The following is a 12,413-nucleotide window of genomic DNA, read 5'->3' on the forward strand; positions in this document are numbered from 1 at the left end:
GAAGGAGTTCGAGCTGCTTCAGAAGTGATCGGTACTGAAGCACAGCTCCTCCTGGCACCTCGACTGCCGGTGCTGAGCTGGATGTTCAAAGGGACGGTTCCCTCTCCACATCATGCGACCGAAGTTACGTGGAGTAAATGGATTGCATTGATCACGCAACGAGCTCGAATTGGAAATCCCAATCGCCCAGGGATCTTAGAAGTGATTACAGACTGGCCAGAAAGCAAAGACTTTGGAATGTCTCCAGATGAGGAGGAAGTGAAACGTGCTGAAGAAGCACCACCGTATAATACCCTTTCAGAGACTGATAAGCAGTATGCACTGTTCACAGATGGATCCTGTTGTCTTGTAGGAAAACATCGAAGGTGCAAAGCTGCTGTGTGGAGTCCCACACGACAAGTTACAGAAGCCACTGAAGGACAAGGTGAATCTAGTCAGTTTGCAGAAGTGAAAGCCATCCAGCTGGCTTTGGACATTGCTGAACGAGAGAAGTGGCCAATACTTTATCTCTATACTGACTCATGGATGGTAGCAAATGCCTTGTGGGGGTGGCTACAGCAATGGAAGCAAAGCAACTGGCAGCGCAGAGGTAAACCCATTTGGGCTGCCACACTGTGGCAAGACATCGCTGCTCGGCTAGAGAGCCTGCCTGTGAAAGTTCGTCATGTAGATGCTCATGTGCCTAAAAGTCGAGCCACCGAGGAACATCTAAACAACCAACAAGCAGATCAAGCTGCTAAGATTAAAGTAGCTGAGGTGGACTTGGACTGGCGACATAAAGGTGAACTTTTCCTAGCTCGGTGGGCCCATGATGCTTCAGGGCACCAAGGTAGAGATGCAACTGTCGCGGTTGAGACGGACAGACGACATGGACCAAGTTCTTTCAAGATGAAAGTAATAGGTGCCATTTATTGTTACAAGTGCATTTTTATACAATTCTACCAGTTCATGTGTCTTTTCACTATTGGTTACAAGTTACAGCACTAATATCTCATTGGTTAATTTTGCTGTCATCCATGTTATTCTTCTATCCCCTTCTGTCTCACGGGTATATCTCTCCTTTCTCACGGGTACAAGTCCGTACCTCCGGATACTCCTTTACTCCCTTCCTTCTCAAGGGTAAACCTTAATATCTTCAAGGCTGATTTCTACCCCCATATTTTCTGTCAAGGACTCCGCAGACCCACTGCACTTTCCCACAATTCCCCCTTTTTTTATTTGTGCTAAAAATGCTGCCCTCATTGTCTGCTGCAGGGCCCTTTGCAGCAGAGAAATCATGCATGGCAACATTAGTAACACAACCACAACAATCATCAAAATGATCAGTCCTGTTTTCACTGCTGATAACAACCATCCTAAAAACCCTCAACCACTAAGCAATTTATTTAACAAATCTCATCAAAATCTTCACACCCATGTCCTTGAGCTAATAACAAAAATCTTTTGTGGCTCTACTCTACCGTGTGGCATGTCTCACAGAATCTACATCCAACAAAAGTCCACTTAAAGCCTTTGAAGTTCTGTTAGTTTGCTTAACTAGCCAGCATCCTAATTTTCTAAAATATTTAACGCTTTTAGCTGTGCCAACACCAGATACAAGAGATCCTAAAACCCTTAACCTTGATCCCCAAAAATCTACATTATCATCACATTTTGACTCATATACACGAAAAAAGTGTTTTTCTCATCTTGCTCTTCTGTGATCTATTATCATAGATACATTGGGTGTTAAGAGAGTTACTAGTCCCAAAATACACAGTCCTCCAACAGCATTAGAAGGAATTCCTGGTCAAGCTCTATCTCCACAGATCAAGAATACATCATACAGGAGATTTTGGGGTCGCTGTCCCACATTATCAATGACAATCCTTGGATTCTTCTGTGAGGCATTACACCATCGAGTTTCATTTCTATAGTCACCAATGGTAGCATTAACATTTTGCAGTCTTATCCATTCATGCTTTAGCATATTGTCCTGGCACTTTTCACAAACCAGCTGGATACAAGCATCCATGGGCATAGATCCCAGCATTTCTAGTTCCTGTGGTTCAATGTCTATTTCCGGGAGACAGTTAATCCAAAGTGCCATGTTAGTATTTTTGTTGCAATGCCTTTGCACCGACCACTATTTTGAAACAATTGTGTGATGCTGCTGTATTCATCAAGGGGGATGCCAACCAAGCACGTGTGGAACGGGTTTTCTGGAGATGCCATAGCCAGGCATATGGAGTCCTGGTCAGTCATGTTGGCTAAAGTACTCCACATGTTAGTCTTTGCCTGTGCGGGCATCCAAAACACAGCAGCTGCAACAATCATTGTCAGGAAGATAACACAGGTTTCACGTTTTGTGCCAGCAGCCATTGCGGCCCTTGATCTGTAAAGACACAAGCATAGCCTCTCCCCCAGGTTATCAATTGCTGTGGCCTTTTCCATTGATCAGTGATTTGACCATAACTAATGTAGGTTTTTTCTGATTTAGCATGGTTTTGGGTCACACTTGCAAAGTATTTCATCACATACAATGCTTTTGACAATTGGCTTTGTGGTGTTTTCCCTACGTCTCCCCCCTTTTTGTTTTAAAAAAGAACAAAACCAGAACAAAAAACACAGTTCAGAAGCAGATACGTGCATTGGACCTTGACTACGTACTCAGAATCACAAATCAAATTTAGAGGTTACTCCTTTAAAAAGTTCTAAATAATGTAAAGCTGTGCCAAGTTCTGCTCATTGGGTTGAACCTTCAATAATTTTCAAAGAATGATGCCAATTGTTATCTTCACGCCAGACCACTACAGCTTTATGAGACTTCCCAGAACCATCAACAAATACTTTGCAAGTATGTAGGATCAGACCAAATACAAGTATGGCCTATGACCTGATGTTAAAGACTTGCAGGTTCTGCAGCAATTTACATTTTACATTTAGGCATGCCAAAAGCTGTGCTGTTAAGAAAATCAGCTAATGCAATTTATAAAGACATAGATTACAAATAAAAAAATCAAAATTAAATTTCACAAATGGTACATATATGACAAAAGGATCATGGCCTATTGAAACTTAAATTCATTGCCTGCCTTTCTTGATCAGAGTAACAAGCAGTATATCAGTCTGCTAGCAATCTCATCATACTGTCCCCAATAGCCACAGGTTGTTTCTGTGTTGTAGCTATAAATAGACAAATCTGCAAGTCCAATCGAATGCAGTCAGCCTGTAAGGTTGTCATAAATTCATTCCTCAAAGTTTCCAACTCCATTTTGGCTGTCATATTTATTGGATATTGTTTTCCCTTACCAGATCGAAGTCCTGTTTCAGATCAATCAGTGTAGTACTTGCTTTATCAAAACATTGGCTGTTAATACTAGTGGAGATACAGCATTTGAAATTTCCTTGGAGATTTCTCACTTGCAGCAAGCAGATCCGCACCATCCAAGCAGCTTCTTGTAGGCTATGCAACTAAACAGAATTCTCAGAAAACGTTATTTGAGCTTACAATTTACTTAACAAATCTTAATCTAAGAGAGGTATAGGAGTTTCTAACAACTATAAGAATTCATGTATTAAAACTTTGTTCCAAATTTGGCATTCCATTGGTCTCAAAAAATGGCCTTTCTTTCGTTGTTTCTCATGACCTCAAAAACTAGCATGGTGAATTTACTAAGAAGTCTCTTACAACTAATTACCACAGAATAAGTCTATCAACAAATTTTTGGTTTAATTTACCAGTTTCATTAGAACTATGGGTCTGCTAAGGATGCCTTTAAACGTCACCCTCAGACTGCTCCATTCAGTATTACATCGCTGCGGTAGGGGGGAGAGAAAACCCCCCTTTCACCGCTTTAAAAGCAGGCAGCCAGGTTTTTCCATTTTTGTTTTTCTTTCTCTTCTTGCTGCAGTTTAGAGATAACCAAGGTCACGCAGCTGGCATAATGGCTGGTACGAAGTGGGAGGCTCCGGGAAACTTCTCAGTTACGATGAGCTGCACACAGGCCTGGGATGTTTTGGTCTTTTGTTTTCCCATTTCATTCCAGCCATAATACACTTTATATGCAATTTCAAGTAGCTCAGCAATAGTTACATTCCTTAGCTCCATTTACCTTTTACAATTTAGAGATGTCAAAAAAACAGTATAAACCAGTATAATAAACATCAATCCATTATTCTATTTTCCTAAATCTAAATCAGTTAATATTCTAGCAACTTTTAAATACAACCTCTTCCAAATTCACAGCTATCATAGCATTTTAACAATTTAAATGCTTTTATAACAATATAAGCAATCATTCTAATGTGTAAGGATGCATCCTAAGGGGAGGCAAGGTGGAATTTTAGCAATTTTAGCAGTGGAACCGGTTCCCGTTTTGTAATTATCTCCCAAACAAGATTCTTTTGGTACCAAATATGAATATGCAAACTAAAATACTGAGCTCAGATATGAAAACCATATACCAAGTTCAAATATGCAGATGGATCACAGTTACACCAATTTAAGACAATATCTCAATTTTTGCATTGCACCTTTGGGCCGCTCACTGCTCAGACAGGTGGTGGTACCTCTGGGTCTCCCTGACAAAAAAAGTCAGTGGCGCCGGAGCCCATCGGCCCCCCCCGAGCCGGAGCGAGCTGGACTGGGCAAGGCCTTTTTTTGTTTTGATTTGGTTTCTTTTTAGTGTCTCATCTGGTGCGCTACAGCTGTTATTCCAAAACCAGGATTCTTTACATGATGTACATACGGAAAAACCAAATTCAGCACAGTGAGATGAGACACAGCTTGTGACAGAGTTGCGCAAGTCTGAATGCCGGAATAAAGGTAGCATGCTAGAGAGAAAAAAATAACAGCTACTACACACAAAATTTTATCATCACATTCACGCAGTAAAGAACTAAATTACTTATGATCTTCTGTATTATCACAAAACGCACATTTTGAGTCAATGAATTCTCATGATTTAACAGACTGTGAACTTATCGTACCATATAACAAAGACCTACTAAAATTGCAACATACTTAAACCGATACCCACAAAGAAAACAGGTTAATGAGGAAGGCATCTTGCAGACTCTAACAAGTTTGCTGTGACCTGTGTGTTATCAGTTAACTCTCTCTCAGCTTGTTGACGTTCAAACTGTTCCAGCTGTAAAACTGTCTGTAATGATCTAATGATCTCTTGTAGAGATTTATTTTGTCCTGGTCTTCTCACCTTAAAAACAACATTAATTGTAACAAAATTCTATTCTCCGGACACTTTTCCCAATCATTTAACTGAAACAGCAGCCAACACTGATTTCAATATTTAACAAGATCTTCCTTCCTTATAATTCCGAGTGCTTTCCTAAGTTTTAAAACACCTCCCAATACTGATTTTTCAGGAACACAACTGAAAACAATTATTCCTGACCCCATCTTGCAAGTAAAAACCTTGAGAAGGGAGAGGGAGGGGTGCTGCTTGCAGCATGACTGGGAAAAATGGGGAGAGAGTTTTACGGCACACTTAAAAACAGCTAGTAAAACAATTAACTCACATTCCTAACGAGCTGCTTGATTTTCAGAGAGGCAATACACAGAAACACATAATATGTACTGTAAAACTTGCAGATAACATATTGATAGCAAACATTAGCATTCTCTACTGCTAATTTCAACACCAATGCTTCCTTAGCTTCTAAGTTTTCAACCTGCTTATCGATGGCCTCTTGAAGATGGTCAATAAATTGCACGTAATTCTCACTGGGACCCTGATTAATAGTTGCAAATGATTTGGCTGCATTGTTGGTTTCAGGCACCTTTATCATAACTTGATATGCGAGGTCTGTTGACTGCCTCAGGATTTCAGAAAGTTATCGTGCCTGTAGTTGTGGTATGTCAACTAGTGTCTCTTCCAGAAACGCACAGGGTCCCGTGGTTTAACTGCAATCGAAACTGGGGGTAAATCCCAGCTTTTTGGTAAGTTCGGTTTACGCTCTGAAACTCTACCCTCACCCTCAGGAATTCAGTGCGGGTGGGAGGAGGGGGCAGGTTGGAGGGACCCAAATCTGTAGGAATTACGTTATTTGGCTCGGTCTGGCTCACCACGGGGGGGTCCTCCCCACCTAAATCTCCAAGCAAGGGGGGATAGGAAAAAAAATGTCCATTTTTTTCTTCCGTGACTGATAGCGGCGGGGCAGAGGGTTGAACTGTGATTAATGGCGGTGACGCAGACGGCAGAACCACGGTTGATGATGGTAGAGGAGAGGTTCGAGCCGTGATCGATGACAGCGGAGCAGTCGGCCGAACGCGGTGCTCTGACCGGTGCTCTGAGGGCCCCTCCCGAGACCATGCACAACCCAACGCTGTTTTTTCATGTGAGTCTTTTAACTGATCTCGGGGCCAGACATATGTATACGAGTCTTTCATAGTTTTTTTCTGATCTCGGGGCCACACATACGTACGCTCCTCCTTTATTCCTTTTAACTTTCCAAGAAAGTGCCGCGGATCCTTATCCGTGTCAGATAACATGGACTTGGGCGGTTTTGACGAATCTTTAGTAACAGGGGGGATCAGAGTAGTACTTAATCTTGCTTTTTTCTCCGAATCTGGCCCAGAAGAGCCAAGGAGACCATCCCCCTTCACTGCCTCTGCCTGTTGCTGTTTTAACTCTTTCAGAGTGTCTAATAACAAGCGCCACGTCGTTAACAGTTCAGTTGCTTCCTTGGACCCTTGGGTAGCACTATCAAACAATTTATCTCCCAAGTCCATCCATTGTGACACACTAAATGCTGTCACAGGATTAACCTCTAAACCTTGTGCTTTGCCCCATAGTAACATTTTTCTTAAAGTCAGTTCCGGGAGGCTAATACCGTGCTTCTTCAGAAGCAGCTTCCATGTGGATAATATAGTACCCTCCTCTTTAGATATGTTTCCCCCCATGTTCCCGGTAGCTCACCTACTCCTTAACGAGGTGTCTTTTCAGTCGATCCGGATCTTCGGCAGCTCTGCACGGCTGCTCTCATCAGCTGTACCGGGCTCCGTCTCCACAGCTCTTCTTCGGCTGTTCACAGCTTCACGCTGTCACCTTGTTATGCGAGATCCTCTTCAGGCAGGATCACGTCGGGGTCACCATATGTCGTGGTTGAGACGGACAGACGACATGGACCAAGTTCTTTCAAGATGAAAGTAATAGGTGCCATTTATTGTTACAAGTGCATTTTTATACAATTCTACCAGTTCATGTGTCTTTTCACTATTGGTTACAAGTTACAGCACTAATATCTCATTGGTTAATTTTGCTGTCATCCATGTTATTCTTCTATCCCCTTCTGTCTCACGGGTATATCTCTCCTTTCTCACGGGTACAAGTCCGTACCTCCGGATACTCCTTTACTCCCTTCCTTCTCAAGGGTAAACCTTAATATCTTCAAGGCTGATTTCTACCCCCATATTTTCTGTCAAGGACTCCGCAGACCCACTGCACTTTCCCACATGCAACATATAAATGGGCTCGCGATCGAGGGGTGGATTTAACTATGGACACTATTTCACAGGTTATTCATGAATGTGAGACTTGCGCCGAAATCAAACAAGCGAAACGGTTAAAGCCTGTATGGTATGGGGGGCGATGGTTAAAGTATAAGTATGGAGAAGCTTGGCAGATTGATTATATTACACTTCCACAAACACGTCAAGGTAAGCGTTATGTACTTACAATGGTGGAAGCAACCACTGGGTGGTTGGAAACATATGCCGTACCTCATGCTACAGCCCGAAATACTATCTTGGGCCTTGAAAAGCAAGTCCTTTGGCGACACGGTACGCCAGAAAGAATTGAATCAGACAATGGTACTCATTTCAAAAACAGTATTATAGACAATTGGGCCAAAGAACATGGTATTGAGTGGGTATATCATATTCCATATCATGCACCAGCCTCTGGGAAAATTGAAAGGTACAATGGTTTGCTAAAAACTACACTAAAGGCACTTGGTGGTGGAACCTTTAAAAACTGGGATTCACATTTAGCAAAAGCCACTTGGTTGGTCAACACCAGGGGATCAACCAATCGAGCCGGGCCTGCCCAATCAGAAATTCTACGGACTGTAGAAGGAGATAAAGTCCCTGTAGTACACATGAAAAACATGTTAGGAAAGGCAGTCTGGGTTACTCCTGCCTCAGGCAAAGGCAAGCCCATTTGTGGGATTGTTTTTGCCCAGGGACCTGGAAGCACCTGGTGGGTGATGCTTAAGGATGGAGAAGTTCGGTGTGTACCTCAAGGGGATTTGAGCTTAGGTGAAAATATTCAATACTGAACTGCAGGATGTGAATTGCCGTACTAATAGTATCTAATAAGTGTCTTCCAGATCAAGACAGTGATGATGAAACCAGAGCTGGCTTCTTCGAGTGGCGCCTGACAACTTCTCCAAAGTTGATGTCTGTAACCCACAAACAGTGGTCATGAGATGCACTTGTACCATTTTTCCTGCCCTGGGAGACTATCGTGACAAAATGAACTTAATGAACTTTTTAAAGGATGGTCCACTGATTAATTACTCCTGTGTATATATGTATATATATATATATAGTAGTAGTGATTAATTAGATTGTGTTGATAGATTGTATTGATAAGGTTTAAGTATTCAGTGAATGGCATATTATAAGGGGTGGAATGTCCTGGTTTTGTTAAAAACAGATTACTCTTTTAGTGAATTTGCCTGTCAGCTAAAGCCTTCATATTAACTGCATTTTCCTGGAGAACCAGACCCATGTTTTGGTAAACATAGCAATGGAATGCAAACTTATTGATAAGCACGGATGGACATCTCGCAAGAGGGGCGACGAGAAACAAGTGACCAAGAAACTGACCAACTGTGTATAACATTCCATTCACATGAATACTTCATATAAAAGTGGGAGATCACAAGGATCTCATCCCTTTTTTCCCTTCTGCTTATGGCCGACATTAGGAGAGGATCTTGCTAATCGTTCCTGTGAACTGAGGCCTAGTGAGAGACTGAATCCAGCTCCGCCTGGTTACAGAGTCTAATCCAGGACTTTGGTGGCCAGCTCTGCAGTTGCTGAGACTTTCAAGATTGGTTTTGTATATTTTGTATTATTTTCTCTATTCTTATTAGTAGCATTAGTAAAACATCTTTAATTTTTCCAACTCTCTTCTCACTGTTCTTCTTTTCCTCCCGATCACCTGTCCTGAGTGGAAGGGGGGAGAGGGAAGGGCAAAAAAGGGGAAGTGGCGGGGGAGAGGGGGTTAACAATACATCTGCCAGGGTTTTATTGTCACCCCGCAATCTTAACCCTCGACAGCATGTTAAACTTTTATTTTTCTTTAAAAACTGGCATTACGAGACAAATTACACAAACACCTGAAGGATTATTCATGCCTTTTAACATGCTTATCCTCAGAAGGCCACCAGCTTTGCATCTCAGGAAATGGGATCCAGAGTCCAAGGGCAGGATGGTTTGGGCTCTGTGCTGGGATCTGGAAACTGAAACGTGCTCCCATCTCCCAGCCCCCTGCCCTCTTCAGGGAGGGTGTGAGACATTCTGCAGCGAGGGCTGAACTCACAGCCATGACCAGTATCTTATGTCAAACTGCAGCCAGTGGTGTCCTGCCAGCTCAGGATTGGAGCTTCCATTGCTGGACGTGTTTAAAAGATGTGGAGATGTAGCACTTTGGGACATGGTTTAGCGGTGGAGTACTTGGGAGTGTTAGATTTACGGTTTGACTCCATGTTCCTAAGGGTCTTTTCCAGCCTAAATGATTCCATGATGCAATGATTCTATAATTTGGGTTGAAACCATTTCAGTCCCATCACCTCCAGCTTCCCTCAGAGGCTGCTGTTGTGTGGCACAACTGTCCTGGCTCTCCAGGAAGATTGGGCACTGTGTTGGTGTCTGCATTGGGAGTTTTCCCCTTCCTGGGGTAAAAGGCTGTTGAGCAGAGACAGTTGTAGAGATTTGGGTCACAGGGGTTTGCAGCAATCCTGTCAAAACCTGAGCAGGCTGAGCTTGGGAGCCCAGGAAAAATGGAGATGGGCTGAAGGATGTTTGTGAACAGTGGTGCTGTCACTGATAAGAGTAACAGGGAACTCCTTATTCTCACTGATGATGATGATAAACTAAGTTTATTTATTTTCATTCCTAATAGTCATTCTTGCTTTTCAAAACATCTACCACACCTCAGCAGTTGTGTCTTGAAATAAGTTCTTAGAACAATGCTTTTTCTCTCTGTTTTGTTTTTGTTTGTTTGCTTGTTTGCTTGTTGCTTTTTTTTTTTTTTGTAATCATATAAAGAGTACACCTCTTGGACAGAATTAACACAAAATCATGCATCTTTCATGACTTTTCTCTTTTTTTTTTTTTTTTCCCCTGTTGTGAGGTGTTGTGGGAATAGGAGAACAGTTTTGGTTTTGAGACAAAGAAGGCCAAGGAACAGATCCCAGGTCAGTACAAAGGCACAAAGGAAGCCAGAATCTTTATGTGTGTGCACTGACACACACTGTCACCTGCATTTCCAGTCTCTGCAGCCCCAACAGTGCAGCAGAGTCTGGAGTTCTGAGCTCCCTTCATCTGCCCTGTGTGACACGTGTAAAATGGAACTACCCCAGTCCAATGGCTGGTTTTGATTCTCTTTACAGCCTGAAGCACCACATGGGTCAGGAGACAAGCCAGGATACCCAACCAGGACTCACATGCTCTGCACTTATAGTTCAGGTGTTCCCGGCAATCTCAGCAGACATGTCACGCTGATATCTGGGTGCAAGGAGCTGGTCAAGTGTCTCATCTCCATTTCTGCAATGGTGGCTTTGCTGCCTGGCTGCTGTGTAGACTCTGTACATGGATGTTGACACCTCTTGAACAACCTGCTATGAAAGGATTAGCAAGATGGGCTGTTCATTCTGGAAGGGTATAAGGACAGCGAAAAAGAAGACCCTGGGTGGGGACATATGAAAAGGGATGCACAAGATGTGGTCAGGGCCGTTTGGAGGCCCTTGTAAAGCAGCTCTGGACCCTCTGTGAATTATTCCTGTGGTCAGGGAGAACCTGAGAGCTCTCCCTAAATTGAAAACATGAAGGGGATGAAAGGACAGCGTCATTCAGGCTCCAAGGGACCTCAGGAGGTGTCTTGACCAACCTCCTGCTCACAGCAGGGTCAGACCAGATTACTCAAGGCTTTATCCAAACACACCTTGGTCACTTTCTGGGACAGAGTGAGTGCGCACTCCTGGGAAACAGCTTCCAGTGCTTGACTGTCCTCATGACTGGAAAGTTTCTCCCTTTCTACAGCACCTTTCCAAGCCCAACCATCCAGATTGTTTTTACCCATCTACTTACACACTGACACAGACCAGAATTTACTGCCTTGGGCACAAGAATGTTGTGGGGGGTGATGCTGAATGCCTTGTGGCCTTCCAGGTAACGGGCCATTGTTGTTCTCCCACCGTCCACAACCCTGTCCTTTCCTCACAGAAAGCAAAGAGGATGGACAGGCACAACCTGCCCTGGATAAACCCCGCCACCTTCTCTTCCACACACCCAGAAATGAGGTCCCAGTGGACATGCTCTGGGGCACAGCCCTTAGTTCCCCTGCTCACCCATTGGCCATTTTGAAAAGTGCACACACTGTGTGAGAGCTGCCAGTGGTCAGGGAGCCCCCCCAGTCTCCATGAGCTTTCCAAGATGGTGGTGGAGAGTGGCCTCCATGTGACATCGTCCTGCTGTCTCAGCTCCTGGGATGCTGCCCCTGCTGTCCCATAGACTGGAAAGGATTGTGCTAGTTCCAGTGACCCCTGACTTGATCCACATGCACTGCTGCTTGTTCTGACTCCAGCCACAGAGATCTCAGAGACCTTGCTGGAGAAGAGGGAGTACGATAGGACACAGGGATTCTCACCTCTTATTATATTCATCAGTGTCCACACAGTGACATTTTTTCTCCTTTAACTGTTCCTGCAGTAGTAACAGCTCATTATGGGGCCCTTGAATTGCCTTCCAGGTCTGGACTGAGTTTTGATCTGGACTGTTGCTGTGCTTGAAGGCTGCTGTCCTTGCAGACCAGATGAACTCACATCTGCCACCCTGTCTGGCAGTTCATTCCATCCGTGTCACAGCTCTGTCTGCAGCACTGACAGCTCCAGCTCCCCAGTCAGGTCCCTGGCTGAGGACATTGCCTCACATCTGGGCTGAACCACCCCAGCTGTGGCACCAGCCCAGCTCTGACCTGCACAAGAAACCTGGTACCAAGTGTCCAAGAGCCCATGTGTGCAAAAACTTTGCTTCAGAGCACAGATATGGCATGGCCAAAGATTGCTGAATGTCTCTCTAGACCTGGGAGTATAAAACCAGAATAAAATTACTAAATCCATTCAGCTGAAGATATTCCTCCTTCAGCTTGGAGAAATCAGATCCTTTGCTGTAACCTTCCAGG

Source organism: Streptopelia decaocto, assembly GCF_964273445.1.
Source record: "Streptopelia decaocto genome assembly, contig: HAP1_SCAFFOLD_75, whole genome shotgun sequence".
NCBI lineage: Eukaryota > Metazoa > Chordata > Aves > Columbiformes > Columbidae > Streptopelia > Streptopelia decaocto.